Below are 16,453 nucleotides of genomic sequence, written 5' to 3'. Positions count from 1 at the left end.
CAGCATGGTGGCCTTCCCTCTACTCCCAGGGGAGTGGCACGTCCCACTATGGACCATTGAAGCAACTTGAGCTGGAAGTTTCTACCATGTCAGAAGCCACAGGGCAGATGGGCAGGGTGGGAGGGTGCCTGGAAGAGGGCAATAGGGAGGCACAGACCAGGGATGGGCCAGGAGGCCCTGGGCAGTGGCGGCAGGCACGGTTCCGGGGAGCATGGTGGAGAGGGTTCAGGCCACACCTCGGTCCATTATTCTCATCAGCAGCCCTGGGGGCTCCCCTCAAAGCCACGCTCCGCCTCCTGCCTCCCAGTGTGGCAGCAGTGGCAGACATGTCCTGGGTGGCTTGTTCTTGCTGGGCACTTGCGCCCCGCCAAGAATCAGCTCCACTCCATCTGACACGAAAATAAATACACATCAAAGCAGAGGCCGTCTGATCCAGATGAGAGAGCCACCCATTGCTCATTTCTGTCTTCCTGGAAAGAGCACGAGCCAGACACGATCTTCCCCCGTTTTTCGGTGCATTGGTGCAGGCTGGCTTTTCTCGGCTCCCTTTTGAATACCTCGAGCAGAACACCCCTCTTCTTGTTAATGACTTCAAACATACCCGGGCCACTGTGCGGCAAGTGATAAAAACGTACGCAGCATGTGTTGGATAAATTAATAAACTCTCCAGAGCCTGCAAGTCCTCGGGCCCAGCAGCACCGTAATGAAATGTTATTCTGAAGTGGAGGAGGTGGGAAGGAGAAGGGGAGCAGTATTTAATATATGCAAATTAACTAGTATGCAAATTGCCGCTAAGTTAAAAATAACGGACTGCGAGAGGAGCCCATTTTTTAGCAGCTTGTTTATTCATTAGCCTAATTTCCATTATCAATCCTTCTGTTTTCCTCTTTATTAAGTACTCACATTTGGGGAAGTTTGCTTCCTACAAATTGTTTTGCTCCAAAACCCATAACACTGGTTAGAACAATCACCATCCATTAGCTTTTCTCCGTCTCAGTCTTCATTCTGCCCTCAGCTCGTCTTCCCCCTGTTCTGTTCTTCCTTCCGCCCTTGCTGTGCCTTCCACGCGGCTGCTTTCTCCGGCACCTTCGCTGCCACCTTTTGTCTCACCATTGAGAGGAACAGGGCTGCACGGCGAGGAACGAGGGCGCGGGGTGGGGGTCGCGGTGGGGGTGGAGGAAAGGCCCCACAGGTCCAGCTCCAGGGACTGCCTCTCGCAGCCACTCGCCCAGGGGCAGACTCAGCTGCAGAAGGCCCCAGAAGCCGGCTCCAGGCACCTCGGGGCGTGACCACCATGGGCCCCTGGCCAGCGACACAACACCCGGAAGGCAATGCGCGCCCTGACTCGGGCGTGGACGCGGCCTCCTCTGCGTTACGCCACGTTAAGACAAATTGGCCCCCAAAATCTTCCTCTTTTGTCTCAAGAAGCATCCACCTTGCTATGTGCAAGCTCTGGTGCCCCCTAGAGGCCGCGAGCGGTACCCAGCTAAGGGATGGTCGCGGAGAAGGCAGCGCCGGGCACACAAAGCCCCTGGCTGCCGAGGGTCTGCAGCCGAGGTACTGCTTAAGAGGGGGCTCCGGTGAGCAGCGGGGGAGGGGGCTGGCGGCCACAGGTTCTGCCGAAGCTGCCCATGCGCTTACAAGGCTAGCTTTTGATTTTACTCTTGTCATTTTTTCACGTGCTTTTTGATCACAGCGTTATTACAAAGCATCAATTAAAAAAAAAAAAACAGGCAATTCGCTGTGCACGGTGTAGCTGCGCAGAGCTGTTGGTGCAGGCCGTGTTCCTGTGGATACACAAGCACACACACATACACCCTGCAGCTCTGGGTCTCCTGCGCCCCCTCGGAGAGGCTGTGGATGCCGGACCCAGGATTGAGAAGCCCACTGCTGGCCTGGCCAGGAGCTCAATTCGCAGCGGGCTGTGCAGCCTGCCAGACGCGAATGACTCAATGTGAACAGGGATTCCCAGAGCAAATAACTCGCCTTCCCACCCGGCCCTGAGCGTCCACAGTTGCTGTTGCTTCCGCCTCTCGGCGGAGACACTCGGTCAGGGCAGAAGGCGCATTTTTCAGGTGTTGTCATGCCCCTGTTCCTCAGGGGCCATAATGTCAAAGGTACAAGGTCACACTTAGCCGCTGCTGGGGCCGCTGGGGGCCGGGAATGGACCACAGACAGAGGCGGCCGGGGAGCGAGAGTTTGCATCCGCTCTGCTGAGGCTGAGCAACTCCCATTGTTCTTCCTGCCAGAAATGGTGTCCAAAGGCCAAAGATTGTAAAGAGACGATGGCCCCTGAAACAGGCAGTGACACTGAGCTCCGGGAGGAGCCAGAAAAATAAATCATTATCATGTAAGCCCTGCACGTTTTTATACATACTGTCTTTGCGATATTTCCATAGAATGAGGACATAAATCACCCTGTTCCTGACATTTTTAATAACTTTAAGAATGTGGTTAGGGTAATACTTAACTTTATTGACATATTGTATGGTTCATCCATCTCATCAAGCCTCAATGAAACCTCAGTGAATATTAACTGAGGCCCATAATGTACTAGGCATTGCCTGGAAAAGCCCCCCAGCAGCCCCTGTCCGCCTTCCAGGAGCACTAAGGCACTGCTTGGCTCCCGTCTGTGGAAATCAATAGCCCCCATGGGGAGCCGTGACCGAGGTGGGGGCGGGAAAGTCCCAGCAGGGGGATTTGGTTCCCTGGTTTGAGAAAATCCTCTGGGCTCAGGCTCTCCTCTTGATGCCTCGTTATACACAGACACGACGGATGGAGAGAAGACAGGGCCTAGCACCACTCAACAGCTGCCCCTCAGTGCATCAGCCTGGGGCACCGTCCCGCCTGGTTCCCTGCCTCAGAACGGGAAAGCGAGGCCCACGCAGAGAGGGACCCTAAATCACCCAAGCCAAAAGGCTATTTCATAGCAGAACAAGGAGTAGAAGCCAAGTGTCTTGATTCTGACCAATGGACAATGTGGCGTATAAAGATGTGGACATAAAGAAACAGGAGTCAGATAACCCAAGGCTTAAAAATGACCTTATTCGGGGTGAATGTTCTGGTGCAACAGGGTGAGCTAGTACTTGGGTTGCCACATCTCATATCGGAGTGCTGGTCAGGTCCCAGCGCCTCCACTTCCCATCCAGCTTTCTGCTGATACATCCGGGAAGGCTCAAGTACTTGGGCCCCTGCCACACACATGGAGCTCCTGGCTTCTGGCTTCAGCCCGGCCCAGCCCTGGCTGTTGCAGGCATTGGAGGAGTGAACTGGTGGGAGGCAGATCTCTCTCTCCTTCTCTGTGTCTGTCTGTCTCTCTCTCTCTTTGTGTCTGCCTCTCAAATAAATGCATCTAAAACATAAAGAAAATAAAAATGCCAAAGTTTGGCTCGTGTCTCACACACTGTATCTAGGAAATGCTCTTCAGCGCTGTGGAGTCTCAAAAACACAGGTTTTCTCTCTCACCTAGGACTTCTGTAAGCGTTGCCTTTGCAACGATCCTCTGACCTCCAACCCCCTTCCCTTACCCCTCTTGGTCATCCTGTCTATCTGTGTTTGGGTGTCACTAACCCCAGGGGAGCTTTTCCTTATCCCTCAAATCGGGGCCAGGTGTTTGCCACATATTTGCAAGGCCACTCCCCACTCCCTCCATGTCCTCCATCCCTGCTCCCGCCACACTTCGTCATTATTGTCTTTCACTCAGCTGCCTTCTGCAGTCTTCGGCGAACTCCTAGAGGACAGGGACTATATCTGCCTTGCTCCCTGGAGATCGTCTCTGTAGACCCTGAAGTGAGTCACTCCAAGAATGTGGTTAAGGTAACACGCACCTTTCTTGATATTGGGTGTGGGTCATTCATCTCATCAAACCTCAATTAAACCTCAGTGGCCACGAGGCAGTGTGCCAGGCAGTGGTGCTTGGCATAGAGTAGGTGCCCAGTAAATGTTTCAGGATGCGTGAATGACGAGTGGACCACAGAGCCTCATCGGGAGAAAGTATCACTGGCAAGCTCTGCCCCAGAGGAGTTCAGGGTCTCCCTCCCTCCGAATTCCTCCTTGCTTGCTAATGTGTGCATTCCAGAGTGAGACATGACTTGAAAAAAACCATATTATGTGCTGTGTAAAGAGAAAGGTACACACATTTAAATATGGCCCTACTTACTTATAGGTGTAAATCTTGCACTGAGAAAACATATATTCCGTATAGTAAAAGCCAAGGAAACAAATATTGGACAGAGAGAGGATTTTGCTGCAAACATTGCAGAATGGTTTAATATCCCTGCTACATAAAGAATTCATATAAATTGATTTTTTTTAAATCAAGACCTCAACAGACAGGTAGGCAAAAGGACATGAATAAAAAACTCATATGAGGAAAACCTTAACTAGTAAATCAAACTGTTATAAAAAAAAAAAATAGCACACCTTGCCAACTAAAGCAATGGTGTGGCCTAGGACCACAGGCCAGGGATGAGAAAAGGTTGGTTGACTCACTCACAGCAGGGCTCAGCTGTGTGGCTGCAGTGAGGCAGGGTTGGAGTAGAAACTCCTGACCCCTAAGAGGCCAGCAAAGACGCCATGAGCAGCGCTGTGACCAGGGTGAGGCTGGGAACCCAGCGCCAGCCTCCCCTGGGGCACATGGAACTGGACAGCACCAGGAAGAGGCTGCAATGGCACTGAGCTGGGTTTTCTGACTGTAAGATTCAGGGTCTAAAGTGGCCAGCACAGTGCCCAGGATAATGACAAACAGCAGAAAACTGCGGGCTGGAAATGCAGGATTGCACATGTAGAAGGACTCTCAAAAAATGGAAGAAAGAGTGTTGGAAACAAGGGAACTCAAATAGGACACAGTCCCACGGGCTGCAGCATGCGCGACCAGCTCTGGATTTTGGATCCCTCCACAAACAGCTGTGTGTGTAGGTTCCCTCTGGTACAGCCACCAGAAGCAAAATGAGCCCCACTAGTGCCTTGTGCCTGCATGGCTCCCAGGTGCCTGGATGTTTGGGGATGGTTCTGAGAAACAAACACACAAGCATGATTTAGCCTGTTAAACTTTCAGAAGTTAAAAATGAAATGACTCTGCAGGTTGGCAAGCTGGGTGCGGTATACGTATCAGAATGACATTGTTTTGTTTTGTTTTTAAAGCAGCCTGGTGAGGTTTACCAAGCACTGAGCATCAGTTAGTAATTGAGGCAACAGTGCGTGAAATGCTTCACCTTAGCGGTCTCCAAAACTGTGCCCCTGCAAGTCTCACAGCTGGGAGCTGCACGGTAGCCCCAGGCAAGCCATGGCTGCGTTCCCCAAACAATGTCTCATCCTGTTGGACCCTGTCTGCTTGCAAAGATCAAGGGCCCCTGACTCATCTGGAAATGAACTTCCAAATGTGTTCAAAGGGGAAAGCAGAGTAGAGGGAGACCAAAGCGAAAAGGGGAGACGGCCCAGCAAGGGGGCTCTTTTCCCTAGCTCAGAAGGCCAGTGAACAGAGTGCAGCTGCCTTCTCTCATCCGCACATCCAAACCTCACAGAGAGCAGCTTTAGGGGGTGACTGAGACGTCCTACATCTTGGAGGGGGATTAGCTAGGGAGATACATCTCTCAAAACTCATTAAAACGGTCACTTGAAGTGTGTACTTGTTATTGGATGTAGCTTATTCCTCAGGAAAGTTGACTTTAAAAATAAAACCCAGTGGAGAATCATCTTACTATGATGTTTAAATTTGAATTCTAGAAAACTGATTTTAGCAGGCCGGCAAAATTAAATCAAATCAAAAACTATTTATAGTTCTTTCTACTTTGGCTAAGATGGAAAAACGGGGACTGGATTTTTCCCTCTAGTCTGAAATGACAAAGAATAGTTTTCAGGACACTGGCTATCAGGCAAGACAATGGCTATTGGGACAGCTTTGGGAAATCCCCAGTGCTGCCTTGAGAACACTCCCACATGCTGGAGCAAGAAGGGGACCCTGGGCAAAGCCCAGCGGACTTCCTGGGTTTAGGGTACAGAGCTGCGAGCTGCACAAGCAGACAGCTGGAGTTCCTAGGACAGAGAGAAGAGCTGAACCCAGGAGACCTGCAAGGATACCCTTGGAGTATTCAAGAGAACACGAGCCGCACGCGGATCTGAGGAAATACCCAAGTCTAGAACAAAGAACCGCTAGAAAGGATTCCTGGTAACTGTGTCTCGTGTTTGTCCAGGACCAGGAACACTGCCTGTTTCCACCAGCAAGACCAAAACCACTTACACAATGAAGACTGAAACAGAAAAGCATTGTAGAGAGGCATTCAAGGAGACCTAAATAATGAACATGATATGCTGTATCTACGGACAAGAAGTTCCAATATTGTGAAGATATCACATCACGGGCCAGTGCTGTGGCGTAATGATTAAAGCCACTGCCTGAGGTGCCAGCATCCCGTATGGGTGCTGGTTCAAGGCAGGGCTGTCCCACTTCTGATCCAGCTCCCTGCTAATGCACCTGGGCAAGCAGCAGAAGGCGGCCCAAGTGCTTGGGCCCCTGCACCCATGTGCGAGACCCAGAAGAAGGTCTAACTAACTGGCTCCTAACTTCTGCCTGGCACAGCGCTAGCCATTGAGACCATCTGGGGAGTGAACCAGCAGATGGAAGATCCCTTTCTCTCTCACTCTCTCTCTCTCTATATATATAATATACATATATATATATCTGACTTTTAAATAAATAAATAAATTTTTTTTAAAAAAATGTTAAATCGCCCAATTTAATCTGAAGACTCAGTGTAGTTTCAAGCCAACCCCAGCAGGATTTTTGGAAGAAATTAAGAAGCTGATTATAAAAATTCATATTGAAATGCAAAGGACCAGTAACAGCCAAAACAACAAAATGGAGAAGTAAAACTATCCAATTTCAAAACTCATTATGAAGCTTCAGTAATCAAGCCAGTGTGAATTGGCCTCAAGGTAGACAGCTATAGCAATGTAACACAATACAGACTCCAAAAATAAACCCACACATATGTGGACAACCAATTTCCAACAAAGGTTGAAGAGCAATTCAGCGGGGAGATAATCATCTTTCAAAAATGATGTTGCAACAATTGGATATCCATGTGCAAAATAAAAATAAATGCACCATATAAAAAGTGAATCTAAAATGGACCATAGACTTAAATTTAAAGCTTAAAACCATAAAATTCTAGAAAAAAATTGGAGAAAATACTTTTGAACCTGGGTTAACCAATGATTTCTTAGATGTGCACCCAATCCATAAAAGATAAAACTGGTAAATTGTATTTCATTAAAATTAAAACTTATTCTCAGCCGGCGCCGTGGCTCAATAGGCTAATCCTCCACCTTGCGGCGCCGGCACACCGGGTTCTAGTCCCGGTTGGGGCGCCGGATTCTGTCCCGGTTGCCCCTCTTCCAGGCCAGCTCTCTGCTATGGCCAGGGAGTGCAGTGGAGGATGGCCCAGGTGCTTGGGCCCTGCACCCCATGGGAGACCAGGAAAAGCACCTGGCTCCTGGCTCCTGCCAGGATCAGCGCGGTGCGCCGGCTGCAGCGGCGGCCATTGGAGGGTGAACCAACGGCAAAGGAAGACCTTTCTCTCTCTGTCTCTCTCTCTCACTGTCCACTCTGCCTGTCCAAAAAAAAAAAAAAAAAAAAATTAAAACTTATTCTCCAAAGGACACTGTTAAGAGAATCAAAAGGCCAGGTAGAGATTGGCAAAAAAAATCTTTGCAAGGCATGTATCTGCTAAAGAATTTATGTCCAGAATATATATAAAGAACTCTAAAAATGCAATAATAAGAAAACAGCCCAATTTTTTATATAGACAAACAATTTGAAAAGCAAAGAAAATACACAGGTGGCAAGTAGGTTTCTGAAAGGCACTCAGCGCCATTTGTCTTTAGAGAAATGTCATATAAATCTCAGTGAGGCACCCTACGTACCTATTATCATGGCTAAAACAAATCAAGCACTGACAAGGACATAGAGCCAATGGAATCCTCATACACTGCAGGGAAGGGTGTAATATGGTACAAACACTTTGAAAGACAGTTTGATATTTCAGAAGTTAAATATATACAGAATAGGACAGCCATGCCTCTCCTAGGTATTTACCCAAGAGAAATTAAAGCATATATCCATATAAAGACTTGTAAACAAATGTTCAAAGCATTGTATTTCTAATAGCCCCAACCTGAAGACATTCCAAATGCTCAACAGGTAAGTAACCTGTTGTAAATAGGTTGTGGCATATCCATACAACACTAGGAAGGAATATTACAGAGGAATGAACTATTGACACAACGATGTTTGATGAATTTTAAAATGATTAAGCTGGGGCACGCATTTGTCCTAGCAGGTAAGATGCCTGCATCACATATTGAAGTATGTGAGTTTGAGTCCTGTCTCTACTCCCAATCCAGCTTCTTGCAAAAGTGGGAGGCCGCAGGTGGCTCAAGTACTTGGTCCCTTGACACCCACACAGGAGACCTGGATTACACTCCCTGTTCTTGACTTTGGCCCAGCCCAGCTCAGCTCTAGCCATTGTGGAGCAGCTCCAGCCATTTAGGGAGCAAATTGGAGATGGCAGCCTCTCCCTGTCTGTCTGTCTGTCTCTCTCTCTCCTCTCAAGTTATACAAATAGAAATTTTTAAAATAATTATATTGTTAAGGAAGTCAAAAATATACTTGGATCTATTTAGAAAAGTCAAGCTCTTCTGTGGATGATGGAAGGAGGTGAGAACAAGTAAAGGAGTAAATTATAACTTTTTGGAAGAACTTTGAGGAGTGATGAATAAGTTCATTATTTTTATGGTGGTGGGTGATGGTTTCATAGGAATATATCCATCAAATTTACCAAATTGTACATGCTAAAATGGGCATTTCATTGTGCATCAATTGTACCCCAATTAAACTTTAAAAACAAAAGATAAAAACTACAATGACCCAACAACAGTATAAAAAGACAGTGTACCTTTTCTTTTGTTTGGTTTTTATGTTGGTGAGTATAGTAATTGGCTTTTCACTACTTTAAAATACCTGAGAGGACCTACTCATGAAGGAGGAAGGTTTATTTCATCCTACAGTTTGGAGGTTCACAGTCCAAGATCAAGCAGCCCCATCAGTTGGGCTTTTAGGAGAGAACCAGTAAACCAGCTGATAAAAGATGGGTCTCTCTCTCTCGCTCTCTCTCTCGCTCTCTTTCTCTGCCTTTCAAATAAATAAATGAATAAGTTTTAAATAGAAAGACATGATTATAAAAGAGTGAGGAAATGATGAAAGAGTTTTTCAGAGAGTGGGGGAAAAGCGAGTGCTTCCAAGGCAGGTGGAAGGGAAGCAGGGACTGGGGGAAATAGGTACAGGTATAGGTAAGCTCCAGGCAGGAAAATCTCACTCCTCAGCTTCACCTTGAGACAAGAGGTGGTGTAAGGGAAGCCCAAGAGGTTGATGTTCAGAGAATGGGTGATGCACCAAGTCCCTGCCCTCACTCTCACAGCCTAAGAGACACCATCGTTGACAGTGAGAGAAAAGCCACCGAAAGTTTTGTGGATCCTGGAGGCCTTCCTAATCAGCTTGCCCTGAAATCCCAGAGCTTCAGGAAAACAAAGCTTTACAAAGTGTCTGCGTGGCTTAAATGAGTGGTCACCAAGTGATTTTGATCCCAGTCCCCTACAGGTAAAAAGAATGTGAGTACGCACCTTCTGAATCCTAGCTCACATGCATACACTGTTGTGTTGGTACATTGCGCTGATTTTAAAAGAGAATTAAAGTGTGGAAACTGTAAATGCATAAGATAAATCAAAGTCCAAGGCGTAACATTTCTTCCCATGCTCCTGATCAACTTGCATGCTGAGGTCAGGCCTCAGTGGGGAGGGCACTGACCTAGTCCAGCGTCTGAATCCTGTGTAGTGGACTGGGAATGACCCCGGGTAGACAGTGCCAATGTAAGGGAAAACAGGAACACTTCTGCAACAAAACGTTAGTATCCATTTTCTGTCAAAAAGAGGGTAATCCGTCAAAAAAGAGGGTTAATCCTGTAAATGTATGCCCATTTAGCAGGCTGTTAAGTAAACACATACTCTGATACTTTCAAAGAATATTCTAGAACATTTGAAAACATTAATGCTGTGATAATACATGGGTAAAAAATGAATGTATGTCATTCAGGAAGATTCCAATTTAGTAAAAAAGAACAATTGTTTATTATAGAGAAAAGTGGGAAGAAATATATTAATACATAGCTAAATGGGGTATGATTTGCATTTCTCCTTCACCCTAACTGCATTTTCCAAATACTCTACAGCGACCATTTCCCACTGCATAGTTCTAAAAACGTAGTACTTTTGTAAACGAAGCAGCATAAAGAACTCCATCAGGCAGTAACATGGAGGGAACACATAGAAGCCTGAGAGGTAAGTGGAGGTTAGAAATAAAATTTTAAGTGAAAAATCAGAGCACGAAGCACCCCAGGAAGCATTCTGGACTCTCAGTAGTGATTGAAGGCAGGGACCTACGCGTACGGAGGATATCCACCAGGAGAGCCCCTCTGCAGGCGTCCATCCTGCTGCCCAATCACAGGCCCTGGGCAGGGCCCTGAGGCCATAAATCCCCTTCCGTTGCAGGTGCCCTGCCCTGGAGGACATCTCAGGGGATTCTCCTGGGTTCTAATGCTGTGGGATCAGAAACAGAAAACAGAACGTCTCTTCGCTCTGACACAGCAGCCCTTATTAAAATAGAATGAATAGCAATGTCTGGCCACCACAACCTAGAAAAACACAGCCACCAGTGAAGCTGAGGACAAATAAAACCAGGAGTATCAGACAGGCGGGAGGGTTAGAAGCCTTTGCTATGAAGGCGAGCAAAGGAAGGGGACCAGAGCCACAATACCCAGCCCTGCTCACCAAATTCCGAAACGCTGCGAAACGTGATCCAGGTTTAGTTCCAGACATAAAAGGAAGCAATTTCTCTCGCAGTGAGTAATAAACGGATTGGAACTTATTGGAATTCATCACCCCCAAGAGGTGGTGCTGGCAGGAAATATAAATGCCTTCCACAAAGGTCCAGACAAATTTATGAATGATAGAGTCGTAAATGACCTCTCTCACGCACTTCCTCCTGCTCTCTGTATCTAACGCAGACATGGTCTTTAGAGACAGCTAGTGTTTGTCCGAATAGACGCAGCTCAGGTTTCTCCCTACCGGGCCAGGTGAGGTCAGGACCTCCAGTCTGGGCTCCCAAGGACTCCTCTGTTGAACTTGGCATAGGCCTGATTCTGCTGCACTGGAACTCCCTTGTGGAGGTGGCTGCAGCCCAGCCAGGTGATGAGCCTGTATTCAGCAGGTGCTCTGTACATGCTGGGTGAGAGAAGGGGTGTGTGCACTCCACCTGCCCGGTTAGCAGAAGCAGCCTGGAAGGGCAGGCTGCACTGCACTTCATCAAGGCCAAACGTGGAGGGGGTTTGATCCCGGCAGGAAGGTTGATTGCTCTCTGGTCCACACTGTCCACAGCTCCCACCCCTGACTGCAGGTATTCACAGAACAGAAAGTCTGGAATAAACGCAAGGAGCATGGGCTGCTCAGAGGAGCAGCACCAAGCAGAGCTGTGCAAGACCATCTCATCTGAGCACGCGGCTCTTCCGCACTCCTGGGTGACTAGCATTCGGGGAACTCCTTCATCCCCGTCTTCTTATCATGGCCCAGACTTGCTCACCAGACAGCTCTCTGTTGCCCAACGTTGTGGGCTTCTGAGCTTTCATCTGCAAATCACTTCCCTAGGAATTTCACGATCAAGTGCATTGAGCTGTGATAGCAAGGACACAGTCTCCTGGATCTCCTCTAACAACTCGTTAAATAACATTAATCTTACCCACAAGTGTGCCAAGAGTCTTTAGGGTGAAGATGTAGGGATTTGACTTCATTTTTCTATTAATGGTCAGCATTGCTGTTAATCCTGTAAACAATGCTTCTATAAATGCAAGGCGATGCTAATTTTTAATGCAAATGAATAAACAGAGTGAGTGATTCGGGGACACAGTTTGTCCCAGTAGGGTTTCTGCAAATCTCCTATATTTGACTTGGGAGAAAAGAAAGAGGAGTGAGTTACAGGGTCCTGTAATTGCTTTGTGAGATTTCTCAAGCATCTAGGGGAGCAAAGAAAGGCAAAACAAAAGCAGAGGCCACAACACCATGCCGTTGTTAAAGCTGGGAAAGACCCGGAAGATTTCTACTCAAATGTCCTTCTTTTACAGGTGGATGACACGACCACAGATGGGGACATGTGGCCCATACGTAGCTGCGTCATGTCCAGAAGTGGCAAGCTACCTTAGGCTCTCATAAACAAGAGGGAGTGTGATTGCCATCCTAGTGCCAGTGACCTAGGAGGGTGGCCATATGCCACAGATTATCCTGGTTAGTGCTTACTGGAAATATTAATTTATCTAGATCTCATGCATGCGGTCAGATAGTCTGGTGTTTACTCTTGTTTGGAATTCCCAAATTATACTCACCAGGATGACACAAAACCTGTAGAGGTTAAAAAGATTTTTTTACACTGTTCCAGGAATCTGGGAACCCAGAGTCAGATTCTCATCCGGATTCAGGACCGGAGCATGAAGAACCCAGGCCAGGAGGTGCTCAGAGGGTCAGGTCTTCCTCAGAAGGAGAGGACACAGACGGCGTGGGGACCCAGAATCAACGGTGGAGAGGCCATGAGAACTGATACTTCTGGGCCATTAGGTGGGAAGATACACGAGAGTCCCAACCACACCCTGAGCCGCTTCCACATGCGGCATTTCTCAATCATGTTCAAGACAGGCCGTCGCCATGATGGTTATCAAGGGGATGATGGGAAAAAAAGCGTTGTGGAAAGCAGACATGAGACACAGATTGGACTGTCACAGATCATACTGTGAGACCTCTAAGAAGGTGGACTTCAATGGCAGCTTTTCCATGTGCCTGCCTTCCATCCCCCAACAATGCCGCCCCTGCCCTGTTGGAACTGGGTTATCCCACTGAAATAGACCAGGGAACAGGGGAGAAAGCACCTCAGAAAAAAAAAAAGCATCTGTTCTCTATTGAGTCAGAGGGGATTGCAACAAAAGCCAAGGAGGAAAACCAGGAGCTTCAGATATACTTTAATATGAAGGAAAGATCCTGGCTGCTGTCCACTGAATGTTTGTGTCCTCCTAACACTCACTTGTTGAGACCCTAACCACCACTGTGCTAGTTATTGGAGGTGGGGCCTTTGGTAGCAAGGAGCCTCCATGAACTGCATCAGTGCTCTTATAAGAGTTCCCATATTTCCAGCAATTCTACTTCTACAGAGAAACTCAAAATAATTGAAAATGAATAGGACTCCAAAGAGATATGTATACACTCATCTTCATGGCAGTATTATTCACAAAATACCTAAAATGTGGAAGCAACCCACGTGTCCATATATAGGTGAATGGGTAACCAAAATGTGGTATGTCCATACAGTTGAATATTACTCAGTCTTAAAAAGGAAAGGAACGTGTCCATTTGCTCCCACACGAATGAATCTTGAGAAGATTATTCTAAGTGAAATTATCCAGTCACAAAAAGATGTAGGATTCCACTTTTATGAGAAACTTTGAGCAGTCGCAGTCACAGACACAGAAAGTAGAATCATGGTTTCCAGGGGCTAGGGAAAGGGAGAAGGGAAGTTGCTGTCCAACAGGGATATCGTGTTAGTTTTAGAACAGGAAAAGTTACGGTGACAGCTGGTGATGATGGTTACACAACATTAGAGTTGTGTTTAATGTAACTAAACTCTACATTGAAAATGGTTAGGAAGGTAAATTTAGTGTTGTGTGTATTTTGCCACAATAAACAAGTTGAACAAAGTATACCCAGTTCTATCACACATTACCAACCTGGCCCTGGGAAGCTGCGAGCCCCCAGCCCAGATCCAGCATTCTGAGGGAATCTAACACAGAGACCTAGAGATTCTTTGCATTTCATGGCATTTAAAAGCACCTTCCACCACAAACCTTTTGCTTGCTCCTGGGTTGCTGGTTTGCAGTTCAGGCAAACTCAATAGCAATCCTTTCATCCATTCAGCCTCTGGTGTTAAGTCTTGCATCTGAAAGATTTGTATTAAAATGAATTGATTGACAAAAATGCCTTCCCTATAACTCAGGGAAATCTTTCGCTTTGCTTTCTCCTGTTTTCTAAGTGAAAACACATTGGATTCTTAAAACTCATTGATTTGATTTGATCTAGTAAGAAAAGTCAAGCCAAGGTAGCCTAACTCATTTAGATAGAGTAATTGCAGTGGGATGAGTAACTTTGTGATAGTCCTCCTTGATTAACTCTAAGATGAATCCTGGAATTAGTTCCTGTGTATCACAATCGGTTCTCTCTGCTGGGCAAAACCCTGCCCCCGAGGACAAAATGATTGACATCCTTTCAAACTGCCTTAGAAGATCACAACTCGGAACAGCAAAGAATCCGGGTGTAGCCAAAGAGCTACACATAGAATGAGTTTCCAAGAGCTTGAAGACTGACTCTGTCGCTATCTTTCTAGTCATTCTACCTTGCCTCTGTTTCCTAGATTTCTCTGGAAGTACAAATCATGACATCTACGTTATAGGGCTCCTAGAGCATTGAACAGGATCATGAATGTGAGTGTCTGACAAACAAGATACTCACTTATTACTTCCTTGTTACTTGAAGGAGAAGTGAGACCATATTTTAGCCCCCTGAAAATTTAACCTGATTTGTTCTTCAAATATCCACAGAAGTGCTTTAGAAAAAAACTGGGTAGACCTTGTCCAGCTAGACCCAGCATAGAGAGAACGACTTTAAAAAAAAAAAAGGCAGAGCTGGCACTGTGGCATAGTGGGTAAAGCCACTGCCTGCAGTGCTGCCATCCCCTATGGGCGCTGGTTGGAGTCCTGACTGCTCCACTTCCAATCCAGCTCTCTGCTGTGGCCTGGGAAAGCAGTAGAAGATGGCCCAAGTCCTTGGGCCCCTGTACCCACGTGGGGAACCTGGGAAAAACACCGGGGTGTGCTGCTTCAGAGGAAAGGCTGAGTCGCCAGTTGGAAGATGAAGGTGATGTTGAATTGGAGACAGCATATTTCTCCTAAGTTGCTAGACTTCTCAATAGCTTTTCTCCTAAACTGGATAATTTATAGAAAACCAAAGACTGTGTCCAAAATACATATACTATATCTAGAATGTTTGCCCTAACCAGTGTATTGGAACTTATAATATTATTTCATCTACAGATTTATATGAAGGTCTCCAGCAATAGCCATGAGGGAGGTATTTAGACAGCCACATTTATAACACCAATTGGGAGGTTGGATTTTAATGAGTCCAATTTGAACCAAGCACTATGTTTATGTCTTTACAAAAGTTGGCCAATGGAATACACACGGAGCTGAGCAGTTTCATGAGGTCCATGCTCATAAAATTGCTCAGCTCATTGAGAGCGGACAGGTATGCCTGGGTCATCTGAAATTGTAACTCAGAGCAGAGTCCAGGTTAATCTTGTGTGAAACGTAGTCAATAGCAAGCTGCTTCCCTGGGCCCAAAGGTGGTACAAGGATAAACAGAATAACAATCTCACTTCACCACACCACAATGGGTAGAGTTTATTCCTCACAATTATAAAGGGACTTGTACAGACTATAGCAGGTTCCAATAAAAGCAAAATTTCTAGAAACCATGGTTGATGTCTTGGTCAAAAACTTTCTGAAATGTCAGTATTTAGAGCAGTCCTCCAGGCTGCCAAAGCCCTGGGGTTATTTTGTGTGGTCCCAGAGGAAGGAACTAGAATGAATGGGTAGAGGTTACACAGAGGAAAGCTTCAAATCACAATAATAACAAGAACACATTTAAATGCTTGCACCTGACCCAAAATTCGGTATAGGCTTTCTGAAGCCATGAGTTCTCTGACGCTAACACTCAGAATCGATACAAACACTGCTATCGAGGGCATGTGTGTATTGACTGGAGAGTTGCCCGTTTGACTGCTAGGCTCACTGTCATGATCCGAACATTCGGGTGCCCCCCAAATTCATACATCAAAATCCTGACATAGGTGGTGGTTTTAAGACATACGACCTATTGGGAAGGTGGTTAGGACATGTAAGCAGAGTTCTCTTTAATAGGAGTAGCATCCTTCTTTGAAAAGCCCTAGAGAGCTGCTTGCCCCTTCTACCATATGAGATGATAGTAAGACGGCACGAGGAAACAGGCCCTCACCAGACCCAGAGTCTGCTAGCACCCTGATCTTCGACATCTCAGCCTGTCCAGAGCTATGAGAGTAAATTTCCATGGTTTAGAAGCTATCCAAGTCTACGGAATTTTTTAATAGTAGCCTGATTGGACTAAGTCACTCAGGCCTGCCCTTCTGTGCTGCCCTGGGATTTGCAGTGCATGAGTGGCGATGTGGTATAGCAGTGCTCCTGGCCACTTGATGAGGGAGAGACGCACACCTGGG

This window comes from Oryctolagus cuniculus, chromosome 4 (assembly GCF_051225735.1).
Source record: "Oryctolagus cuniculus isolate XC-2025 breed Fujian yellow rabbit chromosome 4, ASM5122573v1, whole genome shotgun sequence".
In the NCBI taxonomy this organism is placed as follows: domain Eukaryota; kingdom Metazoa; phylum Chordata; class Mammalia; order Lagomorpha; family Leporidae; genus Oryctolagus; species Oryctolagus cuniculus.
Note: the sequence above shows the minus strand (reverse complement) of the source record.